Source organism: Zonotrichia albicollis, chromosome 6 (assembly GCF_047830755.1).
Source record: "Zonotrichia albicollis isolate bZonAlb1 chromosome 6, bZonAlb1.hap1, whole genome shotgun sequence".
NCBI classification, from domain to species: Eukaryota; Metazoa; Chordata; class Aves; order Passeriformes; family Passerellidae; genus Zonotrichia; species Zonotrichia albicollis.
In genome coordinates, this window is record NC_133824.1 from 3,790,817 (window position 1) to 3,804,026 (window position 13,210).

The following is a 13,210-nucleotide window of genomic DNA, read 5'->3' on the forward strand; positions in this document are numbered from 1 at the left end:
GGTGATGTCTTTGCTGCACAGATCTCGTAACCTGGCCTTTGGCTGCTCAGCCATTTGGTGTTCTCAGAAAATGGCTGTTAATAATGACAGCCTTGCTAGGTCTTGTGACTTTAATATTCATTGTTTTCTTAAAATCTCAGGTCTTAGATGCAGAAGCTTCATTTCTTTTTAAATGAAACTTAAAAGAACTTAAATCTATCTTTGAATCACACCCAATGTAGCATATCCTGACTTTTCCAAGCCACCTCCACAGTTCTGAAGGACAGATTTGGGACTTTCAGTGTTGCTGCTGAAACACATCAAATGGGAATGAGCCTGGAGGTGCTGAGCTGCTCTGAGCAGCTGGCAAGAAGTGGCTGCCCCTCAAACAGGGGGACAGCAATGCTGACTTCAGCTGTTTGGGCAATAGATTGGTTCAGCTCTGAGTGCCATAGTGGGAAAAGAAAGCAGCTGGGTTTGCTGTAATGTGAAATACAAACATCTGAGAATTAGGTGCTTGCACAGCAGCAGCAAATGCAGGAAACTGCTTACACTGATGAGGAGACTCGGTCACCAGGAGGGATCAGGCTAAATCTGTGCTGAGGTGCAACAAAGATATGACAAGAGATTTATGGTCTTTTCATAGGGAATTGACTGTTCCCCTATTATACTCCTATAAATTGTATAAGGGAGGGCACAGGGCAGAGAGTTTTCTGTTTGCTTGATACAGACAGGGATAGCACACAGTCCAGCCTTGGAGGTGATGAAGAGAGAGGGCTGATCCCCAGGGAGCACTGGTCTCCATGTGGGAAGATGCAGCTGGGCTGGAGAAACTCAGGGGGAAAAGCCATCTTTGCAGCAGCAGTCTGAACTGAAAAAGTAATTTACTTCTATGTGGACTAATTGTGATTTTTTTCTACACTAAAGGGGTTTCTGTTCTCTTCTGCTCACAAAACCTGGCTCTCAAATTTTGTGTATTTGTAGAGCTCAGGGTGAGGAAAAGGGCAGGGTGAGTCCCTCCAAGATTTATCTGACTCATGCCTATCATGAGAGGCACTGACACCAGTGGAGACAGGTCTGACAGGGGTGGCCAGGAGCCCCATGAGCAACCAGGCTGCAAGGACACTTCTGCCACCAGCATGGACATGGTCAGAGCTGGCTTGGACACCCTGTGTGTGCTTGCCAGGACACAAAAACTCCAGCCTCTGGGGAAGGCAGCATGTTCATGCCCTCACAGGGGGCTTGCAGAGCCATGGGTGTAGGAGCTAACCCTCTTTTCCTGGTGTTCCTCCCTGCACTGTACCTGCAGGGAGCACGTCTCCATCCTTCCCTGCTGTTCCTCGTGGCAATTGCACTGGAACTCAGAAGGATGGTTTGTCTCATTTCTTTAACCTTTCACCATTGTAGAAGGAACTTTTGAAAACAACTTTTTACATTTTAGTAGGACTTGTAATTCTTCTGCTCCTTTTGCCATGCCTTTTTCAGTGCATGCAACAGGCCATGAACAAGGCTGCAAAAGAGGTGTTCTTGGTGCGAGCAGGAGGGGGAGAGAAGCAAACAGGAGGGGCAGGCTGCAAGTTCTCCACTAGAGTTTGCTCCCTGCCTCCTCACAGAGCCTCAGGGACAGTGCATCCCTGCTGAGCCACTGCCTGGATGAGGCTGCTCTGGCTGCTGTGAGCCTCCAGCCCAGGAGCATTTCCACACCATTATCGCCAGAGATTGGGGCATTCCCGAACCAGCCCTGGGCTGGGGAGAGGCTGTGCTTTACCTTCACGGCCCTGCAAAAAGCTGCTGAAAGCAGGAGACTCCCGGCTGGGAAGGAATAGGGACAGGAGCAGCTCCCTGCGTCCCTTGGCTGGTGGCAGCGCTGGAAACAGAGCCCGTGGTGGCTGAGCTGGGGACACGTGGCACCAGCTGCTGGAGGGACAGCAAGGGAACTGCAAGGAGCAGCCAGGGAGACGATTGTCTTTGTCCTGCAGGGAGGAGGTCGAGTGGAAAAAACCACGAGAGATGGGATGAAAATCAGCAAGGAGAACAAGGTTCGTGGGCCAAATCTGCCGCAGCTGCCAATGTCATCAACGCAGGGCTGGCGGGAGCCACCCTTTCCAAACACGGCAGAGGACGTTGGATGCTCTCCCAGAAGCACTGCTGCAAACCCACCCAGAACGCTCACGACGCAGGCAAAGAGAAATATTATTCTCATCTTTTAAAAATACAAAGTCTGATAAGATATCAAGGAAATGGTGCCGGTTCTGCCCTGCTCCCGCTGCCGGGGGATGCAGCACGTTACCCCAGCCTGGGGACAGAGACTCAGATGTTGCACTGAGTGTGGCAGGCCCAGGACTGAAGGGATGATGTCTCCCAGGGAGCTGCTGTGACAGTGAAGGCAGAGTGGGATGCATGGAGGCCCTTGGATCGTCCTCCTGCAGAAGCAGAGCTGTGGTATGGCCTTGCCACAGTGACCATGAGCTGCCTGGTGGCCAGGCCTGGCCTTGCCACAGTGACCGTGAGCTGCCTGGTGGCCAGGCCTGGCCTTGCCACAGTGACCATGAGCTGTGTGGGAAACAGGCCTGGCCTCACCACAGTGACTGTGGCCTTGCCACAGTGACCGTGAGCTGCCTGATGGCCAGGCCCGGCCTCGCCATGGTGGCCATGAGCTGGGCAGCTCCTCCTGCTGCCAAGTACCCACTCCTGACTCAGCTCAGGTCCTCACCCTGTCCCCTGAGACAGCCCCAGGACCCTCCTGCCAGAGAGAAGCTCAGCTCCCGCATCAAGGCAAGCCAGACATGGGAACTGAGCATTGGCTTGCAGCATCCCTCACTTCACCCCTGGGTTTTAAGCCACAAAAAGCCCTGCACTGCCAGGCCCTGAGCTGCAGGAGATATTCCCAGACTTTCCTCCTCCCATGCTGTCCTGCCCATCACTTCCAAGCTGCCTGTGGAGAGATCCCTGTGTTTCCCAAGCTCCAGATGTTGTAAGCACTGACACTTGTTCAAATCTCTCCCTGCAGATCATTAACATGGGAGAGCAGTTTTGTGAGGAGAGGTGAAAATTTTATTAATGTTCTTTTCATGTGGAAATTATACTTCTTCTCCATAGTGTGAGTGATGAAAGAGAACAGCTGTGTCAATAATCCATAATGGGAGAGAAAAAGAATTGTTAACAGCCATATTGGCTCTTAGAGAATGTTCACAGGCTTAGTTAGAAGCTGGCTGCTCAGCATTAAAGTATTGAGGGGGTGAGGGGTACAGGTGTCTCAGAGCATCCCCCAGCCACTGCAAGGCACATGTGAAACTGAGCTGCAGGAGAGTCCTAAAAGGTGAGGCCAAAGTGTCAATGAAGATCAGAGATCAGATGCCAACCAAGATTTCCTGACTGGGAGTTGTGGAATGCAAAAGGCGCTCATCCATGCTGCTGAGAAAGTGTTGCTTATGGAGGAAAAGGAGCAGGTGAGGGCAGATGTCACTGAAGGAAGAAAGACAAATGTCTGGGGAAATCTCATGCAAGAGGTTTATCCTTGTGCTGGCCAGAAGGTTCTGAACAATAAGTACCAGTACAGAGGTAAAGAGCAGTGGCTGCTTGGTCCTGCAGGGACAACAGCCTGCAAAAGGGAGCTGAATTCATATTCCCTGCAATTGCTTTGTGCAAGTTGAGGAGGATTTTGAAAATAACTGTATATTTTTTTGCCTTTCAGATTTTTCAGCTCCATATTTACCCATTTTCCCTGAAATGCTTATTACCCTTGCAGTAGATATTCCTTTTTATTTACTCCTCCTACAATTCCAGAGGAATAAGAATTGCTTACATTAGAGTTCAGCTTGTTTTTTCACTGCTTTCTTTAGCTGAGAAACCTTAGAAGCACTTTCCTAGGTGAAATACTGAAGCTTCACATTTTTGGTAAGTTGGCAGGTGTCACAGAAAGTTTTATTCTGAAATGTAGTGACATCAAATTAAAAACATCATCTCTCTGACATCTAAATGAATGCTTTCCATGCAATATCCAATGTGATTATTCCAGAGAGGGTAGAGAGAAAACATTTCTATGTTCTTTTCATTTTTTGTGAAAATCCCTCATGACCCTAATGCCACAAGTTTTCCATGTGGTTTTCTTCATATCTTATACAGTGAGATATAAGCATAAGATAACATAAGATATCTTAAACATCCAAAATCTCAAAAAATTAATGGTTCTTCCTCTAGAAACCTCTGGTTTTTCCCACTGACTTCAAAGAGAATAGCCTCGTGTCACCTGGCATATCACCAGGGTCAGGGAATGAGCAAACAAGGTGGAAGGAAGCCCTTCCTGCCCACAGGTACATCTGAAAACTTTGTTTTGTGTGTCCTGTATATTTAATGGAGCAACTTGGAGGCTCAGAGTTATTTGTTGTGATAGTTAAGCTGCTCAATGCTCCTTTGGGCAAGTGCATAGCATTTATCCTTCATCTGGGAGGAAGGCAGGAGCCCTTCAGAGCAGAATGGTAGAAATTAAGAAGCTCGTCAAAGATGGCACTTGATTAGAGACCCCTTAATGCCCTATCCTCTGCATTTGACGTGGGCAATCAGGAGAAGGTGTTGCCAAGGCTACAAGATATTGTCAGTCTGCCTTCCAGGTCCTCTGTGGCTTCTCTGCTCCCCCTAATTGTGCCCACTCGTTCTGTTTAAATACCATCTGCCTCAGCTGCAATTTGCACAAGTATCTCAAGGGGCTTTGCTCCTGATTCTCCCATAATCTGCCCTTTGTGTGCTAACCCTGCTCAAGATGGTCTTGTTACAGGAAAAATACACTTGTCTTCGAAGAATGATAAAATAAGGATGTGAAGTAACAAAAGGCAAGCAGGTCAAATCTGAGATCAGTGTTGCGTGAGCCAGATTCCCTTACAGATAATTCCTGAAAACATCTTGGGATCAAGCAGCAAAGCAAGAATTTGTCATAACCTTTGAAAGAGTTGATAGAAGACCCAGTCTTTATTGAAGAACTATCTGCTGCCCATTACTGCTTATATTCTACAGAAACCCCAACTGGTACCAGCAGGATGGTCAAATGGGAAGTAATAACTTTGCACAGTGACCCAGAGCAGCAATGTGGATCCAACCAGGTTTGAAACTGGTTGAATTTCACAGGTTAGATGCTGATCTCTTTCTGCTTTCAATTTCTCTTTCCACATAGACTTTTCCACTTTTCTCTATTTTATATAAAATTCATTTAAGGTGCGCCGGCGGGGTTGGTGTTGTCATATAACATCCCTTATACAACCAGTCTGATCCCAACACCACTGGAAAATTATTTAAAAGTAGGACTAGTCCTTCCCAGCAGGCACACAGTAAGATATTTTTCAGTGTCTTGCCAATACCTATGCATTTCTTGTAGAATACAGGAAGAGTATGTAATAGCCAAACAAGTAGAAATTATTAATAATTTCAGGTTCCTCCTTCTTGCTCTTGTACTCCTGCAGGAGGTTAAGCAATACTTTTGCTGAGAGCATTGGAAAGCCTCACCACCATTCTGCTCTGGGCTGTCCTGCTAAGGCTCCCCTTTATTCAAGCTGCTTGGCTGAAGCTTCTGATTATAGGATCCCTTTCTTCTTTTTGTTTAGTTGCAGTCTTTTCCTGTTTGGACTAAAATGTAACATTAAGAGCATTCTGACTAAAACAGGTCAGAATATATTTACTGTATACCTAAAAATGTTAGCTTTAAGTAACAGTTTCTGAGAAGAAAGCAGAAGAAAGCATAAAGTTTCGCCCATTTTGTGAAAGAATGGCAGGAGTGATTTGAAATTTGATGGGTATCTTGTATCAAGATGGTATTACTCTGTAAAAAATTTCCCCAAAATGAAACCAAATGAGTGAATTTTCAAATATTCACAGTTTGCACAGGAAAAGCTTTCCTGTATTTCACAGGTGATTTATTCAAGCCTCTCCATTCCACAAGCTCTGTGCACAGCAGGGAAGGCTGCCTCAAAGCAGTGCTGCAGCCTCAGTTCCTCACAATCATTTCTGCACATCACCACAGCTCTGGGTCCAGTCTGGAGCTTCCCTCAAGATCGAGCAGGAGCAGATGTTTTCTTCAAACAGAGCTAGCAAAGAGATTTTTCACTTCATGTCTTATATTGCTTTGTATCCTGCAAACCAAGTGCTGTGCCTTGTGTCAAGTCAAGGAGGAGTGGTTAGGGAAAAATTAGAGCTGCAAGGCTTCTCTTCTGAGTGTGACTGTGTCAGCCTGGCAGAGTCTTCCCTGCCTCTTGGACTTTCCCAGAGGTGATTCCATGTGTCAAGGCAGGAACCCTGGAAAAGGAGCATCTCCTTTTACCTCTGGGTAATGCCTTTATTTGTTCCTGATGTCTCTGCACATTCAGTTGTGTCCCTGATTTATCAGGTGCCTTCATTCCTGTGTGCCCTGGGATTGTCTCAGCTAAGAAGGTGGGAGAATGGTGAGAAGGAGTAATAATGGACAACAGGCACTGTGAGAAGGAATAGAGATGAGCAGGAGGCAACTCTGTCACAGTCATCTGCATGGCTGAGGAGAAGAGGGTGTCAGATATGAGCAGGAGTTTCTGAATTCCTTGCCTTTTGGTCTGGGACTGTAGGTTCAGAGAGAGACAGAGGATAAAATGGCCTTTGTTCACTGTCTGGGTTTATGGCAAATTTTGAGTCACCCTAGGACAGTCACGAGAGGCTCTTCAACCACAAGGGAGACAGAATAGTTGGAGAGTTGGTTATTCAGGAATAAAAGAGTGCAGAGATAGAGGTGGCATGAGCCTTTTACTGACACCTTAAACGAGCACAGGGAGATTGCCTTTTCAGGGGTGTTAAGTGTTTATCAGTGCATTGGCCAGCAAGTCTTGAGCTGGGTGGAGAAGTGCAAACTAGGGAGGAAAGGGGGGCATACAGGCCAGAAAGCAGGACACCCTTGCTGAGCACAATCAGGAATGGTCTCCCGACTTCCTTCTGGAATCCAGGCCCAGATCTGTCTCTGTGTGTGGAGGGGGAAACTGTTCAGAGCACATTGAGAGCTGTGATTGGCTCTGGGTTCCCTAAAGCTCTCACAGCAGTGGGGCAGCTGGTGGTGTGCTCCTACAGACCTCTCCCCTCCTGGAAGACTGGACAGTCTTCCTGGGTGGGGGTGACACCTCTGTCCCCTTCAGCACATGCCACGAGGGGACTGACAGCAAATGGAACTGGCACGAGCCACCCAAGTTAGCAGGAGTCAGATGCTGGAGAGATGAGAACAGGGTGGTTTGATGCACACCCAGAGCACAGGGATTTCTGTACTGGTGGATTCTGCTGGGTGTGCTAAAAGGTCAGCAAAGTTTCAAGCCAACCAGCCAATAGCTATTTTTGGCTCCCATTTTGCAAACACTACATCATAAACAAAGAGTTATTTTGGTCTGTCAGGATTGCTCTGATAACTTTGCTCAGTACAATGTTAAATAACCAAACCCCACAGGAATAACAGCACTGTTTTACAATCCCATATTATCAGATATATAGAGGCACACAGGGGTGGGTGTGTGGAGGGGAGAGCTTAAATCTTTTAACAAGTACAAAGGAATATTTATGTTATTCATATCATCACAGTCCACATATTGCAATGATTTGGAGAATTGTGTAGGTGTGCACAGAGGTGTGGATTTTTAAACAAGGGGGTACTTGTCCCAACAGGAGAAAATAGCAATAGCTGTTGTCATCCACCACTTCTTGGTAATGCCAGTGCACAGTGTGGCTGGTGTGACAGGGAGCAGCCAAGGCACCTGTAGAGCCCCCCTCCCACACACACTGTCACCATGGCTTCCTCCACATCTGTGCTGTGGAAACACCTCCCTTACCCACGGAATTCTGGTGGAAGTGAAGCGTCTTGATTTGTGAGTCACTGGTAGCACAGCTACAGCAACAACCATGGAGAGAAAGTCTCACCTGCTTTCCTTCTATGCTTTGTGTCACACAAGACCCAAATAGAATCAGAGTTGCCATTTGTATGGACTCAGGGAAGACAGCCCATGCACAAAGACCTTGAAAATGTCCCCGCAGAAGACAGATAAAGGAAAGACAAAAAAGTCTTGTATTGTCCAGTTTATGGCTGGTGAGGTTAAGCACAGAGACCTCAAAGACCATCTGCTCCGTCTTATCAGATCCAGCACACTTTAAAAAATATTTCTATTTAGGTGTCAAAGAAACACCTGCATTTTCAAGCAGAACCTTCTTGGCAGGTGATCCCTACATGGAAAAAATCTTCTCCAAAGAGTCCAGATGGCAGCAGTGAGAAGCTGACCTCCTGTAGCAACAGAAAGGGGATCCCCTGAGAGCTGGACACTTTGGAGCCACCTTCCTCTGGCTACCTGCCAGCAGTGTCAGGGAGGTTGGTGCTGGATAAGTCACTAAGCCAAGACATCCTGAGCACCAGGCTGGGACAATGGTTAATCTTTTCATCAAGCCCACCTTTCCAACCCATAGAAGGCTAAAGAAGGCTCCCTTCTGTCTTGTCTTGTCTTGTCTAATCAGCAGTGGATGGTTATGGAAAAGAGGAAAACTCGTCTCAGGTGTGTGCAGTGAAAAGGCTCAAGGCAGCAATCACATAGATTGTTATAAAGAGATGAGACATAAGGGGCAAAAAGACATATTCATGTGGTAATTCTGTCCTTTAAGGTGTTCAAGATTCAATGGGACACAGCCATGAGCAGCCTGCTCTACCACCAAAGGTAGTCATGCTTGGAGCAGGGTTGGACCAAATAAAGTCCATAGATGCCTCCCAATCTAAATTATTCTGCAGTTTTTCTGAGTTGAAAAAGGTCACTCATCCTGCCTGAGTGGCTCAGTGTTGTCCCCAGGAGGCAGCATCAGGATAAAGCCATCGCTTTCAGACCCAGGGGCTCAGCTGCTTGGTGCACACACTGGAATGTGAGGAAGCCTCAGGAGTTTTCTTTTCTGCCTGAGGGATTTGGCCACATTTTCTGCCTCAGATTGCTCTGTGAAGCACTAGGGAGCTGCAAGGCTGCAGTTTATTTTCTGTACCTTAAAAAGCAAAAAACCTGCCTCAGTTTGCATGCAACAAACAGCTGTTCATCTGCACAAGGAAAAGACCCCATGTGCTGCTGCTCAGGGCAGCCAGCTGGCAGGTAAATGTGGATTAAAATATATTGTGCAGTGAGGACTCACTAGAGCAAAGTTGAAATCCTGGAGTCTCACTTCCCCTTGTCCCCAAATCTCTCCAGACAGCAGTCCCTGAGCTTTGTGTTTTCCAGCTGACCTGGTGGAGGGAGGCCCTGGGATTCCTTTCCCTGCAGGGCTGCCCCCTGTAAGTGGGGAAGGCTGAGGCAGCCCCAAGAAGGCTCCTGGTTGCAAGAGCTGAGCAGAAGCAAACACCCCCTGACACCAGTGTAAGCCATTGGGTGAGGCTGGACCAGAACCACCTCTTTCCTCAGGATTTCCTGTAGCACAACTTGAGCTTCCTGGTGTGTATGAGGCTGCCTGTGAGAGCCCTGCTTCCCAGGCACTGCATCTTCCCCTGTGCCTCCTGGGCAGCTGCTGTGAGCCCTCTGGTGAGGCTGCAGGATGCACAGCAGCCTGGCCCCAAGGCTGGCCCCCGTGTTGGTTTAGCACAGAGGCACTCAGGGACTGGCCCAGTGTCAGAGTCAGCCTGAAATGGTGACAGAACAGGAATTTCCAAGGCAGTATCACCAACTAGGTTTTTTTACTCTCTTTAGATCACATTATCTCTCTGGAAATCTAGCAACTGGAGTCATGAGGCTACCAGAGAATTGCAGTTTGGGAATTTTCTAAAGGTGGTTCTCAGCTGTTTGTGCAGTAATGACTGAATTTGAAGTACCTGCCCTGTACCCCTGCTGTAAAAAGCAATCAGGGAACCCAGATCAACTTGCACTTTTTTTAAGTCTTTAAGTCTTTGCACTTTTGAGGCAAAATTATAGAACTTTCTAACACCTGGAGTTGACAGTCCTATGGCTCAGAGGTCCTTGTGCCTAGACCACCCAGTCTTTGGAAATATCTCCACAGATACAGGTGTCTTCAATTTGGAATGTATTTTGCAAAAGCTGTTCCAATATCTTGAAACAGGCACTTGTTATCTTGAACATTCACATTCCTGAGCACTGGCCCCTGTTGAGGTATTCATGTGTTTTTTGTCTGTGTCACTCAGTCAGAAGGAAGATAATATATGCAGTTGCATATTTGGGTTGTTCATCTTTTGGAGTGCTGAACAGGCTTCCTAAATGATGCTTCCATGCTTTGTTCAACTTTCAAAATGAATATCCCAAAGAGGTCTGCATTTTCTGGCTCAGAAAGGCTTTCAAAAACAATGAATCAAAAGGGGCATGATTTTCAAAGAACTTGTATGGGGAATTTATGTCTTTGCTTCTTCCAAGATGAAAATCCTGATGTAGCCTAATAATTTATTTAGATGTTTGCCTTTAAAACTTAGCTTGTGACTTCTCATGGGAAACTTAGGATGGGTAGATGTAAACCAACCTATGCTAAATGGAATGAATAAGACTTCAGGAAGAGAAATTCAAAGGACATACTCTTAGTGGTAGAGTTAAGCTGAGCTCAAGCCGAGTGTCACCATTTCACTCATCTGTGCACACAAGACCTCTGGCATGAGTTCCATGGCACTGCCAGACAGATGATCTGACACGATAGGAGCAGAATCAGATTGCAGAGAAAAGTCAGGCTCAGAAACCTTCCTTGGACCAGTCCTAGAATTCTCCACCTGTGCCAAAAAATACAGAGGTTCTCCCAGGACTGTTCAAGGGAAAGAGCAGGATCCATTGATTTGGGGCAGCACAAGAGGCTCATTACCTCATGTTCACACCCAGCATTGCTACCCCACAGGCAGTGATGGACATCCAGTGCAGATGATGTGAAAGCAAATCCTGAACAACTCTGCTGGGATGGAGAGGGGGGAAAAGTTAATCTGATGCTGAGAAACAGTGCCATGTATATTCCTGATCAGTTTACATTGAAATATGGCTGCTGAGAGGTTATTTTGGTGAAAAAGGCAAGAGCTCATTGTGTCCCTTGCTCTGCTCTCCTCTCCACATGGGTGGAGTGTCACTGCAATCAGCTGGAACCCTTCCACATACAGCAAACGGCAGGATTAGCAGTGATGTTTTGCAAATATTCCTCGTACTCAAATAACTTATTAACCAAAAAGCTCCATTGGGCTGTAATCACTAGTAGGATTGTTTTAGTTTATAGTTTCTATGGTGAGCAGTGTGTTTCTGGAAGCTGGGCTGGGTACATTTTTTTCTCTCCAGTTGGAAACCTTGTGTTGAAGAAAGTGGAGATTGTTAGATGTTTTGAAACGTGTTCTTCTGCAAAAGAAGTTCCCTTTAGAACGACTGAAAATAAAAATTACTTTGTGTGATGCTACAGGCTGCAGGCTAAATTGTATGGCTGAGTGGTTATTTAGGAAGATACAGAGTTGCTAAAACTAGATCCCAGTTCAGAAAACAACCTGACATTGCTGGAGTTTGCAGATCAGAGAGTCATCACAGAGCAGAGGAATTGAGGAGCTGGTGGCGCCACACAGGATGCTGGGCAGTGCTGGCACTGAACGCCATACGATGCAAATCCCAGTATTAAGCACTGAATCATAGAACAACCTGAGTTGGAAGGGCCTCATAAGGATCATAGAGTCCAGCTCCTGGTTCTGCACAGAACAGCCCCAAGAATCACCATGTCCCTGAGAGAGTTGCCCAAAAATCTTCTGAAACTGTGAGGCTTGGGACCATGACCACTTTCCTGGGCCCCCTGTTGCTGTGCCCAACCACCCTCTGGGTGAAGAATCTTTTCCTAATATCCAACCTAAACCTCCCTGACACAGCTTCAGGCCATTCCCTCGGGTCCTGTCACTGTTTACCAGAGAGAAGAGATCTGTGCCAGCCTCTCTGCTTTCCCTGTGAGGAAGCTGCAGACCATGGTGATGTACATGTGGGCAGAAAAAGGCCACTAATTCAGCTGGAAGGTGTAGGTTTGGTGGCATGCAGGGAGGGCTGAGCCCTGGCATTTGCTCAGGACAGGCAGCAAGGTTATTGCCAGCAGCAGATCTTGGCCAACATCACTGCAGCCACAGGTTTGGCTCCTCAACACTCTCAGCTGCTCATGTCCAACAGAGACAGCTGTGTCCTGGAGAGGAGAGATGGGTGTGTAGCAACATCAGGAGACTGCTGATAGGAACGTAGAATATTCAAGCTATTTCACTCTTTGTGTATAAAGCTCAGTGTCAGCACCAGAAATGCAACACAAAAGCAAATGTCAAAAGGAGAAGTCTCAAGAACTGAAGAGTAACAGTTTCTGGGAGCTACATGGATGTTTCTACCCATTAGTTTGGAGATGTAATCCATAAATCTTGCCATCCTCACCAGTGTTTTATGCAAACTGTTACAGTCACCAGGAGCTGCAAGTGTAAACACTGTTGTTAAACTCATATTCTTACATCATGTGTGATTCCTGTCCAATTTGCTAAGCAGCAGTGTACAGTGTCACATTGTGTGGGCATTATTTTGTAGTCTTTTGTAATTTTTAACATTTCTGAAATGCTAGGCATATAAATTGCTGCTTTTTAGTTAGGATGAAAAGGGAAAAACAATAGGGGTGTCACTTGAACCATCATGTCATCTCAGTGCTAAATTCTTAATAGGGAAACACTTGAAAACTGCTCAGCAATCTTCCTCTTGCCCAAGAAGAGGCAGCCAAAACCTGCCGGTCTGTGGAGGCACTGTCTCCTGACAAACCCACTGATGAGTAAATTTGTCAATCCCATAGGTGTAAGTCAGGTGTGAAAATGCAGAACACTGCTGAGGAAAGGTAGATACTCTCATGGCAGCAGAGATGGAGGGGTTCACAGTCTGGGGACTGACCACAGAAATCTCGTGTAACCTCAGCTCAGAGGGATAAGTGGCTAGAACCAGAACAGAAGTCTAGACTCTCCTAAAACCCAGCAACAGACACTTTTCCCCTTGGTTAATCCATCTTCTTGTAAATCATTTATGGATGTTTTGAGGCTGCTTATGAAGTTCAGAGGCATTAGGCTGGAGAAGAGAGTGCAGAGAGGCATGGCATGTGCTGTCAGCCCCCCGGGGTGTGTCCATCTGCTCTCGTGCGCTAACGAAGACCTGCTGTGTGATGCCTTCCAGGAGGCTCCACTCTGCAGGGTCTTTTGCATTAATCTTTAATATGCACTCTGTGTGCTAATCTTGTAGGAATTCAGACAGAAACTAGG